Below are 13175 nucleotides of genomic sequence, written 5' to 3'. Positions count from 1 at the left end.
CTGGGAGTCCGTGAACCGGCTTAAAAATTTATTGCACGGCACTGCTCCGTGCACCACCCTCCAGGCCAAGTCCCCGATGAATAGTGGGAGGACCCCTGCGTAGAGTGCCCTCCATCGGGGACCCCCGCCTCCTCCGGACGGCAGGATGGTACGCCATGGCGTGTCCGGACGGCAGGCGAGGATGGCAAAGTTGAGAGTGTGCAGGAGCAGCCCGTACAGGAAACCCCTCCGCGCGGAACTGAAAGGCACGGAGGGGATTTCCCCGAGGCGGCTCAAGTTGTGAGGCGCCGGCCCCCGAGGGAGGTTCCGGGGTTTGGTCCTTGTGCATGAATCCCAAAAAGTTAGTTTGCAGGTGCAGCAGGTAATCAGGAAGGCGAATGGAATGTTGGCCTTCATTGCGAGAGGGATGGAGTACAAAAGCAGGGATGTCCTGCTACAACTGTACAGGGTATTGGTGAGGCTGCACCTGGAGTACTGCGTGCAGTTTTGGTCACCTTACTTAAGGAAGGATATACTAGCTTTGGAAGGGTTACAGAAACGATTCACTAGGCTGATTCCGGAGATGAGGGGGTTACCTTATGATGATAGATTGAGTAGACTGGGTCTTTACTCGTTGGAGTTCAGAAGGATGAGGGGTGATCTTATAGAAACATTTAAAATAATGAAGGGGATAGACAGGATAGAGGCAGAGAGGTTGTTTCCACTGGTCGGGGAGACTAGAACTAGGGGGCACAGCCTCAAAATACGGGGGAGCCAATTTAAAACCGAGTTGAGAAGGAATTTCTTCTCCCAGAGGGTTGTGAATCTGTGGAATTCTCTGCCCAAGGAAGCAGTTGAGGCTAGCTCATTGAATATATTCAAATCACAGATAGATAGATTTTTAACCAATAAGGGAATTAAGGGTTATGGGGAGCGGGCGGGTAAGTGGAGCTGAGTCCACGGCCAGATCAGCCATGATCTTGTTGGGTGGCAGAGCAAGCTCGAGGGGCTAGATGGCCTACTCCTGCACCTATTTTCTATGTTTCTATGTTTCTATAGCAGTACAATGACTGTCATGAGTAAGTAAAATTAGGCTGCTTCTGAGGTGCAATCTTCAAAGCTCGGTTCTTTCAGAAAATTACATCACTTAGCCTATTCTGAGCTGCAAGCATTGTTCTCCCTCCCCATGCAGTGAAAATACTCAATTGGTTGGAGATTGGATTGTATCCAATGCTTAATCTCCCTGGGAACACAGGCCAAATTGCTAAATTTAACAACTATTTTCCAGAAGTATTTTTCCCAGTATACTTGTGTTTATTTTTCTGTAAACTTCCTAGAAAAGGGGCCCTGGAAAGGACTTTTGTGCTTACTTTACAAACCATAACAAGTCGAGCTCACTTCCTCACAATCTTTTCTGACCATCACAAACCAAAGGGAAAGAACAACATTTTAAAGAATGATTTTCATATTGTTGTACACAAAACGAAGATAAATTTACGCTGATAGATTAAACTAACTGAAGACTGCATAAAAAACAATGCAAGACAGACAATATGCTTAAAGGCAATTGAACATTTTTGAAAATAATTTAGATTGTGCTGTTTGTTATGAGATAATGGAGAGAGTTTTAATGTTCATTCTTGGAACGAGTGAGAGGTGGGCACGGCAGGATTAACACCCACCATCATGCCTGACGAACCTGATTATATTTTTTGAAGAGGTGATGAAAGTAGTGGACAGGGGAATGTCTTTGGATGTTATATATATGGACTTCCAGAGGCATTCGATAAACTCATTGTACCACAGTGCTGAATAATAGCAAAGAAAGATGATAAAGCTGATAAATCATTAGAGACTGTTAGCTAAAGTTGAAGCTCATGGGATTGAGGCAAATTATTGACTTGGTTTGGAAACTGGCTGAGCGGCAGGAGACAGAGAGTAGGAATTACTGGCAGGCACTCTAATTGGCAGGATGTGACTAGTGGTGTCCCACAGGGATCTGTGTTCATCGTATTCATCGTATTTATTAATGACTTAGATGATGGGATAGAGAGCCACATATCCAAGTTTGGCGATGACACAAAGATAAGTAGAATTGTAAGCAATGTAGAATCATAGAAATGTACGACACAGAGGGAGGCCATTCGACCCATCGTGTTTGTGCCGGCCGTAAAAGAGCTATCCAGCCTAATCCCACTTTCCAGCTCTTGGTCTGTAACCTTATAGGTTACTGCATTTCAAATGCATATCCAAGTACTTTTTAAATGTAATGAGCATTTCTGCCTCTGCCACTCTTTCAACCAGTGAGTTTCAGACACTCACCACCCTCTTGGTGAAAAAGATTCTCTTCAACTCCCCTCTAATCCTTCTATCAATTACTTTGGCTGGAATTGTGCCTATCTCGGTGGGTCCAGTGGGAGTGGTGCCCATGGCGGGTCGCGGCCCTGCTGCTGAAAACCAATTTATGTTAATAGGGCCTATAAAGCCTGCCCAGCATGTTACCTGGCCCAATTAAATGGAGAGGCTCTGGTGACGTCATTCACTATGCGTTTTCAGCCGGGATTTTTAAAGGGGCCATGGCCACATTACATTTGAAGTTTAATCTAACATAGAGCTGTCGGTGTACTACAGCATTGGAGTGCTGCAAATGCAAACAATGACTGCACAGAGGCAGAGAGCTGCACTCAGGCTCTCCAATGACTCCCTCCATATGGTTATAGACAGAGTCAGAGCACGCAGGGAGGTTCTCTTCTCTTCTGATGGGCGGAAGAGACCTCCCCAGGAGAGCAAAAGGGAGCCTGGTTGCAGATTGCAGAGGAGGTCACCAGCAGGGATGTATTCAGGAGGGCCTGGGTGCAATGCCACAAATGTTTCAGTGACTCATTAGATCAGAAAATATTAGTATAAAGCCACATTCAACTTCATCCTACTTTGCCTCTCATCACATACCCACCACTCTGCCTTCCCAATCCTAATCCTGCACATCCTTACTCACACCAATTTACCTTGCACATCCACCCATCCCTCTCCCTCCAACTACATTATCACATCCATCCCTCACACTCACCCTCATCTTAGCACAATCATACCAACTAACAACACACAAGGGTAGGCATGGGTGTTTTATCCAATGTTCATTTAAAGTTTCTGTTAATGTGCTGTCAAACATAAAAATCTTTATTTTTCTTTGGAAGTGGCTTAGTAAGTTACAATGAATGGTGAGACATAACGGTACCCCCTGCAATGGTGTGAAGTGCTGAAAAGGAATGGCTTGGTTATTGTAGGGATGCTTTATGGTGTTGGTGTGGGGTGGTGCCAACCTGGCGCAAGATGTAGCAGCCAAATGGGTGTACAGCTTGAAGTTAACTAAATCTGGCCATGATGAGGCCATCCCTGGCTTACCGGGCAGCAATGTGCTCGGGGGTTGAAGCCCTCTGTCCTGTGCAGCATCCGTTGATTGCGGAGAAGGTTGGTGGTGTTGTTGTTGTTGCTGCTGGTGTTGGGGCTGATCGTTGTGGGATTCTGAGGACCAAGGTGAGAGAGTATAAACTGCACCCATGTTGATGGAATAGATGCCAGGTGAAGTAGAGATGACAGAAACATTCTTCCAATGAGGTGAGACTGGATGGAGACTTTGCTGGAAAGACTTGCAGCCTGCAGAATCTGTGCTGGAAACAGCTTCTGCCTGAGGAAAATGAGGGGGGAGCTTTTACTGGACATTTGATGCTGTCAAGTAATCAGCTGGCGCAATGGCCATGGAATTCTCGCCTCAGGTTGACAGATATGTTTCCCGAGCAGCATGGTTGATGTGGCCATGCAGTTAAATTTAAAGTGTAAGTTTAAAAAAAACCTATTAAGGATCTAACAACTAACTGTTAATCATCTCAATTGGGTTACCCGCCGCTGCCGGTCAGGTCGGCTCCGTGATGGTAGACGCGCCTGGGGGAAAGGCGTGTGGGGGCGGGATACATAGAAACATAGAAATATAGAAATTAGGCGCAGGAGTAGGCCATTCGGCCCTTCGAGCCTGCACCGCCATTCAATAAGATCATGGCTGATCATTCAACCTCAGTACCCCTTTCCTGCTTTCTCTCCATAGCCCTTGATCCCTTTGGCCGTAAGGGCCATATCTAACTCCTTTTGAATATATCGAACGAACTGGCCTCAACAACTTTCTGCGGCAGTGAATTCCACAGGTTAACCACTCTCTGAGTGAAGAAGTTTCTCCTCATCTTGGTCCTAAAGGGCTTACCCCTTATTCTTACACTGTGACCCCTGGTTCTGGAACTCCCCAGCAACGGGAACATTCTTCCTGCCTCTAACCTGTCCAATCCCGTCAGAATTTTATATGTTTCTATGAGATCCCCTCTCATTCTTCTAAACTCCAGTGGATATAAGCCCGGTTGATCCAGTCTCTCCTCATATGTCAGTCCTGCCATCCCGGGAATCAATCTGGTGAAACTTCTCTGTACTCCCTCAATAGCAAGAATGTCCTTCCTCAGATTAGGGGACCAATCTGAACACAATATTCCAGGTGTGACCTCACCAAGGCTCTGTGCAATTGCAGTAAGCCCTCCCTGCTCCTATACTCAAATCCTCTAGCTACGAAGGCCAACGTGCCAACATGCCATTTGCCTTCTTCACCGCCTGCTGTACCTGCATGCCAAACTTCAATGACTGATGTACCATGACACCCAGGTCTCGTTGCACCTCCCTTTTCCTAATCTGTCACCATTCAGATAATATTCTGTCTTCCTGATTTTGCCACCAAAAACCTCACATTTATCCACATTATACTGCATCTGCCATGCATTTGTCCACTCACCTAACCTGTCCAAGTCACCCTGCAGTCTCTTAGCAGTGTGACAGTGTGTTCCTGACCTCTTGTCAAAAATAACTTTCCCACCCGACTCGTGCCCGCTACCACCCCGGAAACTTCCAGCCTTTAAATCTATACCCTTCTGCTCGAAGAAATAGGTCCTTCCTATCTACTCTATCAAGGCCCCTCATAATTTTATACACCTCAAGTCTCCCCTCAGGCTTCTCTGTTCTAAAGAAAACAACTCCAGCCAATCCAATCTTTCCTCATAGCTAAAATTCTTCAGTCCGGGCAACACCCGCTGTACCTTCTCCAGTGCAATCACATATTTCCTGTAATGTGGTGACCAGAATTGTATACCATACTTTACTGTGGTCTAACAGTATAGATGGAAGCATAAAATAACAAAGATATTAATAGATTAAGTGAATGGGAAAAACTGTGACAAATGGATTTCAGTGTAGGGAATTATGCTGTCTAAATGGTGAAAAGCTAGAAAGAGTGGAGGTCCAAAGAGACTTGGGGGTCCAGGTACATAGATCATTAAAATGTTATTAACAGGTACAGAAAATAATCAAAAAGGAAAATGGAGTGTTGGTCTTTATATCTAGAGGACTAGAATACAAGGGGTAGAAGTTATGCTCCAGCTATACAAAGCCCTGGTTAAACCGCACCTAGAGTTCTCTGTTCAGTTCTGGACAGCACACCTTAGGAAGGATATATTGGCCTTGGAGGGAGTCCAGTGTAGATTTACCAGAATGATTCCTGTACTCCAAGGGTTAAATTACGAGGCGAGATTACACAAACTACTGTAATGTCCCCTGGATTTAGAAGGTTAGAACATGCGAACATAAGAAATAGGAGCAGGAGTAAGCCATTTGGCCCCTTGAGCCCGCTCCACCATTTAATAAGATCATGGCTGATCTGATCTTGGGCTCAGCTCCACTTCCCTGCCTGCTCCGCATAACCCTTCACTCCCTTATTGTTCAAAAATCAGTCTATCTCCACTTAAATATGTTCAATAACTCAGCCTCCACAGCTCTCTGGGGCAGAGAATTCCACAGCTTTATGACTCTCTGAGGGAAGAAATTCCTCATCATCTCAGTTTTCAATGGGCCATCCCTTATTCTGAAACTATGCCCCTTTGTTCTAAATTCCCCCATGAGTGGAAACATCCTCTCTGCATCTACCTTTTTGAGTCCCCTCAGTATCTTATATAAATATCCAATAAGATCACCTCTCATTCTTCTAAACTCCAATGAGTATAGGCCCAACGTGCTCATCCTTTCTTTATAAATCAATCCGTTCATCTCCGAAATCAACCTAGCGAACCTTCTTTGAACTGCCTCCAATGCAAATATATCCTTCCTTAAATAAGGAGACCAAAACTGTACGCAGTGCTCTAGGTGTGGTCTCACCAATACCCTGTACAGTTAGCAGGATTCCCTGCTTTTATACTCTATCTCCCTTGCAATAAAGGCCAACATTCCATTTGCCTTCCTGACTACTTGCTGCACTTGCATACTAGCTTTTTGTGTTTCATTCACAAGGACCCCCTGCAGCATTTTATAGTTCCTCTCCATTTAAATAATAATTTGCTTTTTTATTTTTCCTGCCAAAATGGATAACCTCACACTTTGCCACATTATATTCCATCTACCAAATGTTTTCCCACTCACTTAGCCTGTCTATATCACTTTGCAGATTTTTTGTGCCCTCCTCACAATTTGCTTTCCCACCCATCTTTGTATCATCAGCAATCATGGCTACATTACACTCGGTCCCTTCATCCAAGTCATTAATATAGATTGTAAATAGTTGCCAACTGGAAAATGACCCATTTATCCCAACTCTCTGTTTTCTGTTAGTTCGTCAATCCTCTATCCATACTAATATATTACTCCCAATCCTGTGAGCTCTTATCTTGTGCAGTAATCTTCTATATGGCACCTTATCGAATGCCTTCTGGAAATCTAAATAGACCTCATCCACTGGTTCCTCCTTATCCACCCTGCTTGTTACATTCTCAAAGAACTCCAGCAAATTTGTCAAACATGATTTCCCTTTCATAAAACTATGCAGACTCTTCTTGACTGCATTATGATTTTCCAAATGTCCTGTTACTGCTTCCTTAATAATGGATTCCAGCATTTTACCAACGACAGATGTTAGGCTAACTGGTTGATAGTTTCCTGCTTTCTGTCTGCCTCCTTTTTTAAATAGGGGCGTTACATTTGTGGTTTTCCAATCCGCTGGGACTGCATCAGAAGCCAAGGAATTTTGGTAGATTACAACCAATGCATCCACTATCTCTACAGCCACTTCTTTTAACCCTTGATTCCCTTATTGTTTACAAATCTGTCTATTTCCACCTTAAATATATTCAATGACCCAGCCTCCACAGCTCTCTGGGGTAGCGAATTCCAAAGATACACGACCCTCTGAGAGAAGAAATTCCTTCTCATCTCCATTTTTAATGGGCGACCCCTTATTCTGAAACTATGCACCCTTGTTCTAGATTCCCCCATCAGAGGAAACATCCTCTCTGCATCTACCCTGTCAAGACCCCTCACCTTTTTCTGGCTGAATGGCCAACTACTTTCAAGAGCTTTGCTAATATGTCTTCCAGCAGCCAAGGTGCATCACTTTTCTGACAGGGCTATATAAACATTACTCAATCAAGTTTACGCAAGGATTGACCTCCTCTTTTGTGTGGAGGGTCACTGTATCCCACAGTGAGTTGAGCAAGGTGCTTGTCAGGAGGTAGCTTCACTGTTCGAAGAAACTGGCTGAAATTCAATGATCTCAACAGGTGTACCATCATATCTCTGATTGTTTCTACTGTAAGGGGCAGGATAAGTGCCCTTGGCTTCATACAGGCTGACAGTACCTTGGAAGCTTTCCATGTTTGTCCATTATGTTGCCAAACCTCTTTTTTGCTTTTTCTCAGCTGCTGGTGTGACAATCCTTTTCAGCTACTATATCAGTACGATGCTTGTTCTTGTAATATGGCTAGCAAACTAATATACAGCTAAGGCTGAATGCTTCTTTTGTCAATATCAATTATTTACCCCCTCTTACTTTTCTTTCAGGAGAAGACTGTCCATTAGAAGGAGAGAGTCTACACAGGAAGAGACCCCGTGGAACTGAAAATCGGAAGCCAGTAATAATGGGCAGAGATCAGAAATTATTTGTCCGCACCTAATTCCCTGCTCCCTAAACTGTCTATAGGGCATAACAGACACGAAAACAGTCTAAATATCTTATGTTAAAATAAGACACAGAAAATTCAATGTAAATGCTTTACACCTAAGGACCTATAAAGCCAAGGGGCGAAATTGCCCTGCGCCCCGATTGGTGGCGGTAACCTTCTGAGGCCGGGACTTTTAGTGCCTGGCGCAGAAGTCCCGCCCCCACCGTGGAATTGCCCTTACCACCCCTCAAAGGAAGCGGAGCACAATCTCGTGCACTCCACTTCCTTTAGGGGCAGGAACCAGGGCACTACTGGGGTGCTGAAGGCAGTGCTATGCGAATACTCCATGTAGTGCTGATGCGCTTCAATGCCCCTCCCCTTCAATTAAAGGGGAGGGCCGCTGCACACTGTGCAAGGTCTCTGATGGCATTCACTAGGCCACCAGGGCAGTGTGCAACCGGGCCAGCAGCCCGGCACCCAAGACAGAGTGCCGGGCTGCACGATGGCGGCCTGGACCACGCTAGGGCCTCCATCATTGAGACGACCCGAGAGTCGGCCACCAAAAAAAGATGGTGGCCTGGGGTGCTGGTGCCTTCCCCTTTAAGGAGTGCCCTGAGAGTGGATGTCTGCTAGCTTTGCGACCTGCAGGGTAACTTCCCCTGTGGAGCGTTAAGGGGTCAGCGTGGGGCAGTAAGCGGTCACAGTACTTGGCGATGACATCATGGCGATGGCCATGGCAGTGCCTCCACAATCTCCCGGGCAATTTCCCAGGAGGCGGTAGTGCCCCCTCTGCAGGCAGAGGCACTAACAGGGCTATAAAAAGGGGGCAATTTTGCCCCTCTCAGTTTTTAATGTTCCTTAGTAAAACCTTGCAACACGTTCCTATTAGTGCCCTTGCACCCAAAAGAACCAGCTCGAAGGCCTGCAAATGAGCGCAATTACTGGAGACTCCCAATGGTGACTAATTCACCCTGGGGACATGGCCATCATGCTGACTTCGCAACGCATGTGCACCTTGCAATCCACAAGGAGCAGCAGCATTCAGCTTTTGAAAAGTAAACGTATGATAAAAGTTGTTTTCTATGGGCTAGAAATTCAGCATCATTTCCACCGGGTTTCCCAGCGGTACTCCTATTTTTTTTTTTGAAAATCGCCTGGTCCAAGTTTGGTCAAGGTGCTACGCCAGCGGTTTCAAATTACCGCTGGGGAGCGGACCGCCGGTGTGGAAGATTGAAAAAACCCTCACCGTCTGAGTTTGGTGGTAGCTGAGGGAAAAATTACCCAGATGGTAAGTATGAAACCCTGCAAAAAAAGGTAAGTTAAAGTTTTTCTTTAAATTCTTTTACAGCGCTTCAGTGGGAAAAGGGTCCTGAGAATGTTTTCAGATTTTTTAGTTTTGTTTTTTGGAAAAATATTTTTTGTGTTTTTCCCCCTCCTGAGGCCCAACCTGCAGCCTCGGGCTAAATTTTGAGTAAGTACCAACCAATTTGCCCAGGGTTGTGTTTTCCGCCGAGAATCCGTGTGTAAGATCCAGTTTTCCCGCCGGGCGCAATTTATTCCTTTTTTTGATCAATTTTTCGCCGTCGTTAATTTAATAATCTTAGCAGTTTTGGGGTGGCAATCCGGCAGCGGCAGATTTTGTGGAAATTCTAGCCCTATGATTCGTCAACCAGACGCATCTGGGAATTTATTGATGGAAATTGCAAAAATGTAATTTTAAAGGTCTCTAATTACACCAGTGTGTCAGAAATTGCACACCGAGGAAATTAAATCTCCCGTTGTGTTTCAAACAAGGTAAGCATCATCGATGTGAGCAGAAGAAAAAACTCATAAGCAATCTCAGAATTTCTACTAAAATGTGACCAGGGAGGGAAATAAACCCAGAAAATAAAAGGCACACAACTGAGAGCATTGCACAGAAACTCTGGCCTCCCTCCTCCAGCAATCAGCAATCCAGCAAAACTTCAGGGATCTAAAATGACAGCTTGGGTTCCAGTGTGCAAAATTGGCCATTGGAAAAATGTTATAATTCTAAGCTTGTGAAGACTGCCAGTTTCTTTTCTGGGCCATCCTCCAAAGCCCGAGCCTTTGCTGAATCTCATTTCTATCTACAACAAGTACCATTCCTTTTGTTATTTCCACTACTGTAGTACCACCAGTTTAAAGAAAATATAAACTAAGCATAGTTTCCTTCTGATTGTATCTTTTCAGTCTGGAAAGGATTGACTCTTTGACAGCTGTATGACTCAGGCTTATTTTTGATTTGTACTGAATACTTTGGATTTGGTTTTCACTAATTGTCTCAATAACAATCCATTAGGATCTGAATAAAGTCTTTTTCAGTCTCCTCGGCTAGAAATTTGGTATCGCCCATTTTGAGGTGTTAATCCTGTCGGGGCGGTAACAATAGCACCCCGTAAAAGTTTGCGCCATCTACCGCAAAATTAGATTTCTGCGCCCCAAGAGGGAAAAGGAACGCTAAATCAGTCGTTGCACAATTCTCTTAGGGCATTGGAACAGAAAATCTCAGCGTTAAATTTCCAGAAGGAATTCACTTGGTGCGAAGGCAGCTGTACGTCCCGTGGCCAGCCGATTCTTGAAGGCGTGGTAAGGTAAGTGTGCTATCCGCAGCTCCAACTTCTCAGTCTGCTCAGAGCTGGAAAATGGAGGAGGAAGGAAGTCGCCATTGTGCCCACCGCTTCTCACCCACAGCCGTGGACACATTAGTGGATGCAGCGGAGAGGCGCTGGAACGTTCTCCAACTTTCCACTGGAAGGAGGCCCGCTCTTGGAATCCTCAGGAGGCTATGGAGGTAGATGGCCCAGCACATCTCCACCAGGAACACAGAGGCCAGAACTGCGACACAAGGTCACAAGAAGTTCAACGACCTCACTAGGTTACGAGGGTGAGTACCCTTTCTATTAACGTTGCAATGCCGTAACATGTAACATGAACCTCACTGTCTCACACAATGTCAAGTTTTTGCAATACCTGCTCCTTCACTATGTGTACCTGGCCACGGTCTTCGTTGGTGAAGACACCATAAAAGTGCAGGCGCAGTCCAGCAGCCATGCCCTGGCCATTCAATCATCACTGACCTTCTTCTTCCCTACTCAGCCTAACCCCTCCTCACACTATCATTTCATCTTGTTATGCGTTCGCACACTTCAGCCTCATCCTTCATCTTAGGTGGTTGTCACCTAATCCCACCATTGACACAGCCAATCTGCGCAGCCACGCTGATTCAAGTGTAGATCTTCACACTTTCATACAGTAGGAGCTATTCAACTATGGAAGGCACATGTGGCACAGGATGAGTTGCGCACTCACTCACACCTTTTGTTTGTTATTGCAGTCGAAACTAGTACCCAACAGGCGCAAACAGAGGCACACCAGAGGAGGGGAGCCTGACCTCCAGGCCCTCACAAGGTGGAGGAGCAAGTGTCCGCCCTCATGGGCACTCATGGTAGTGGTTGGTGAAGCCGAGCCCCCTGGGGACAGTGACGGTATGTTAATGTCCTTTGCGTTTTATGTGAGACCCTTTACCCTTGAGACCACATGCCTTACCCCCTTTACATATAAATGTCCAATGCCACCTCCTTCTTCCCTTACTGCCCCCTTCCCTGCTGCTAACCCCAGTTGTCTTGCTTTGTGCTTACAGATGATGAGCCAGAAGCGCAGCAGCCTGCCCGTGACCCATCGACTTCGAACGACGGCGGAGACGAGGAGAAAGGGGACAAAGTGTGACCACGGAGCGCGACCCACCATCAGCAGCACTGAGTGAGGAGACCACCTCGGTGGAAGAGCCGACGTTCCTGGGCTTTGAAGATCCCGAGGATCCTAGCCCCAGTGGCCTGCTGCACCTCCCAGTGTGAGGGGAAACCCGGGGGCCAGCTCTCCGGAGGGTGAGTCAGCCCATGAGTCCTGATCCCAGACACTCAGATGTGGACCTGGATCTGAACCTGGAGGCTATGTCAAGAGAGTCCATGGTAATGCACCGCAAGCCTATGGGTGCATTGGATAGGGTTCCGCAGAGCATGGGCACACTTGCTCTGAGGTTGGCTGAGGCCACCTCAAGCATTGCCCGTGCCTCTCAGCAGCCCATCGAGCCCTTCCTTGCCCGCTTACAGAGGGAGATGGACTCAATGAGCGACAGTGGAGTGCCAGAGGTGATGGCGCGTGCCATGGTGGCAGCAGTTATTACATCACAGGCCGGTGCCACGCAAGGCATTTGTGATGTGATGCAGTTACTGGCTGCTGGCATCAACTCTCAGACTGCTGCTTTTCAGACTCAGTGTGCTGTGTCAGTCTCAGAGTGATGCCATGCAAACACTGACTGCTGCCATCCTCTCTGTGTTCCCCACAGTCCAACGGGGAAGTGACGGTGCTCCCACAGATTGCTCTGGATGCTGAAGCTCTGTCCCAGTGGAGTGGCAGTGGGCCCCTGGAAATGGAAGGTGCTGTCCTTGCTCAAGATGACAGCATTCCGGCTCCCACCACTGCCACGCCACTTTTGAACCTGCTGTGGTCTCCACCACTGCCATCCGAGACTGCTGCTGCTGATGCTGAGATGGTGCACTCTATAGCCGGGCTTTCCAGGCCCAGAGCTGGTCCAGGGCATCCTGCTAGGCCATCTGTAGTGTCTGCCTTACAGACAAATCATCCCTCAAGCAGCCTTGCTTTAGGCACTGCAGCCCCATTAAGAAGGAGCAGTAGGCGCAGGAGGAGGGTTAAGGAAAGGGGTGGCAAATTGCTGAGCAAGTCTCAATAAAGGCTTTGCCCACCATGGACAGAAGTCCTCATCCTGTAAATATCATTGTAAATATCTCATTGCTGTTGTTTCATGCCTGCTGTTGGTGTATGGGTCTGGGCCTAATATTCCACATGGAAGCTGGTGTGGAATTACAAATGGCAAGGGTGTTTGTACACATATCGCTGAAGTTGATTGTGTATTATGGTTTATCAAGGGGCATTTGTTACATTTTTTATTCGCTGCTGGTGAGGGGTTGTTGGTGTGATGTTTGAGACAAGACTTTTGATGCCGTTAATAAAATGTTAATTTGATCGTTTACATTCCCGTCTTGTGTATTAATGTGTAATTTCACCGAGTTCGAGGAGGCACAGGAGTTTGTCGGAGAGGCCTTTTAAAGGCCCATCAGTCACAGTCGTGGAGCGGGAGTTCGA

The sequence above is a fragment of the Pristiophorus japonicus genome, chromosome 6, assembly GCF_044704955.1.
Source record: "Pristiophorus japonicus isolate sPriJap1 chromosome 6, sPriJap1.hap1, whole genome shotgun sequence".
In the NCBI taxonomy this organism is placed as follows: Eukaryota; Metazoa; Chordata; class Chondrichthyes; family Pristiophoridae; genus Pristiophorus; species Pristiophorus japonicus.
This window is presented reverse-complemented; position numbering follows the sequence as displayed.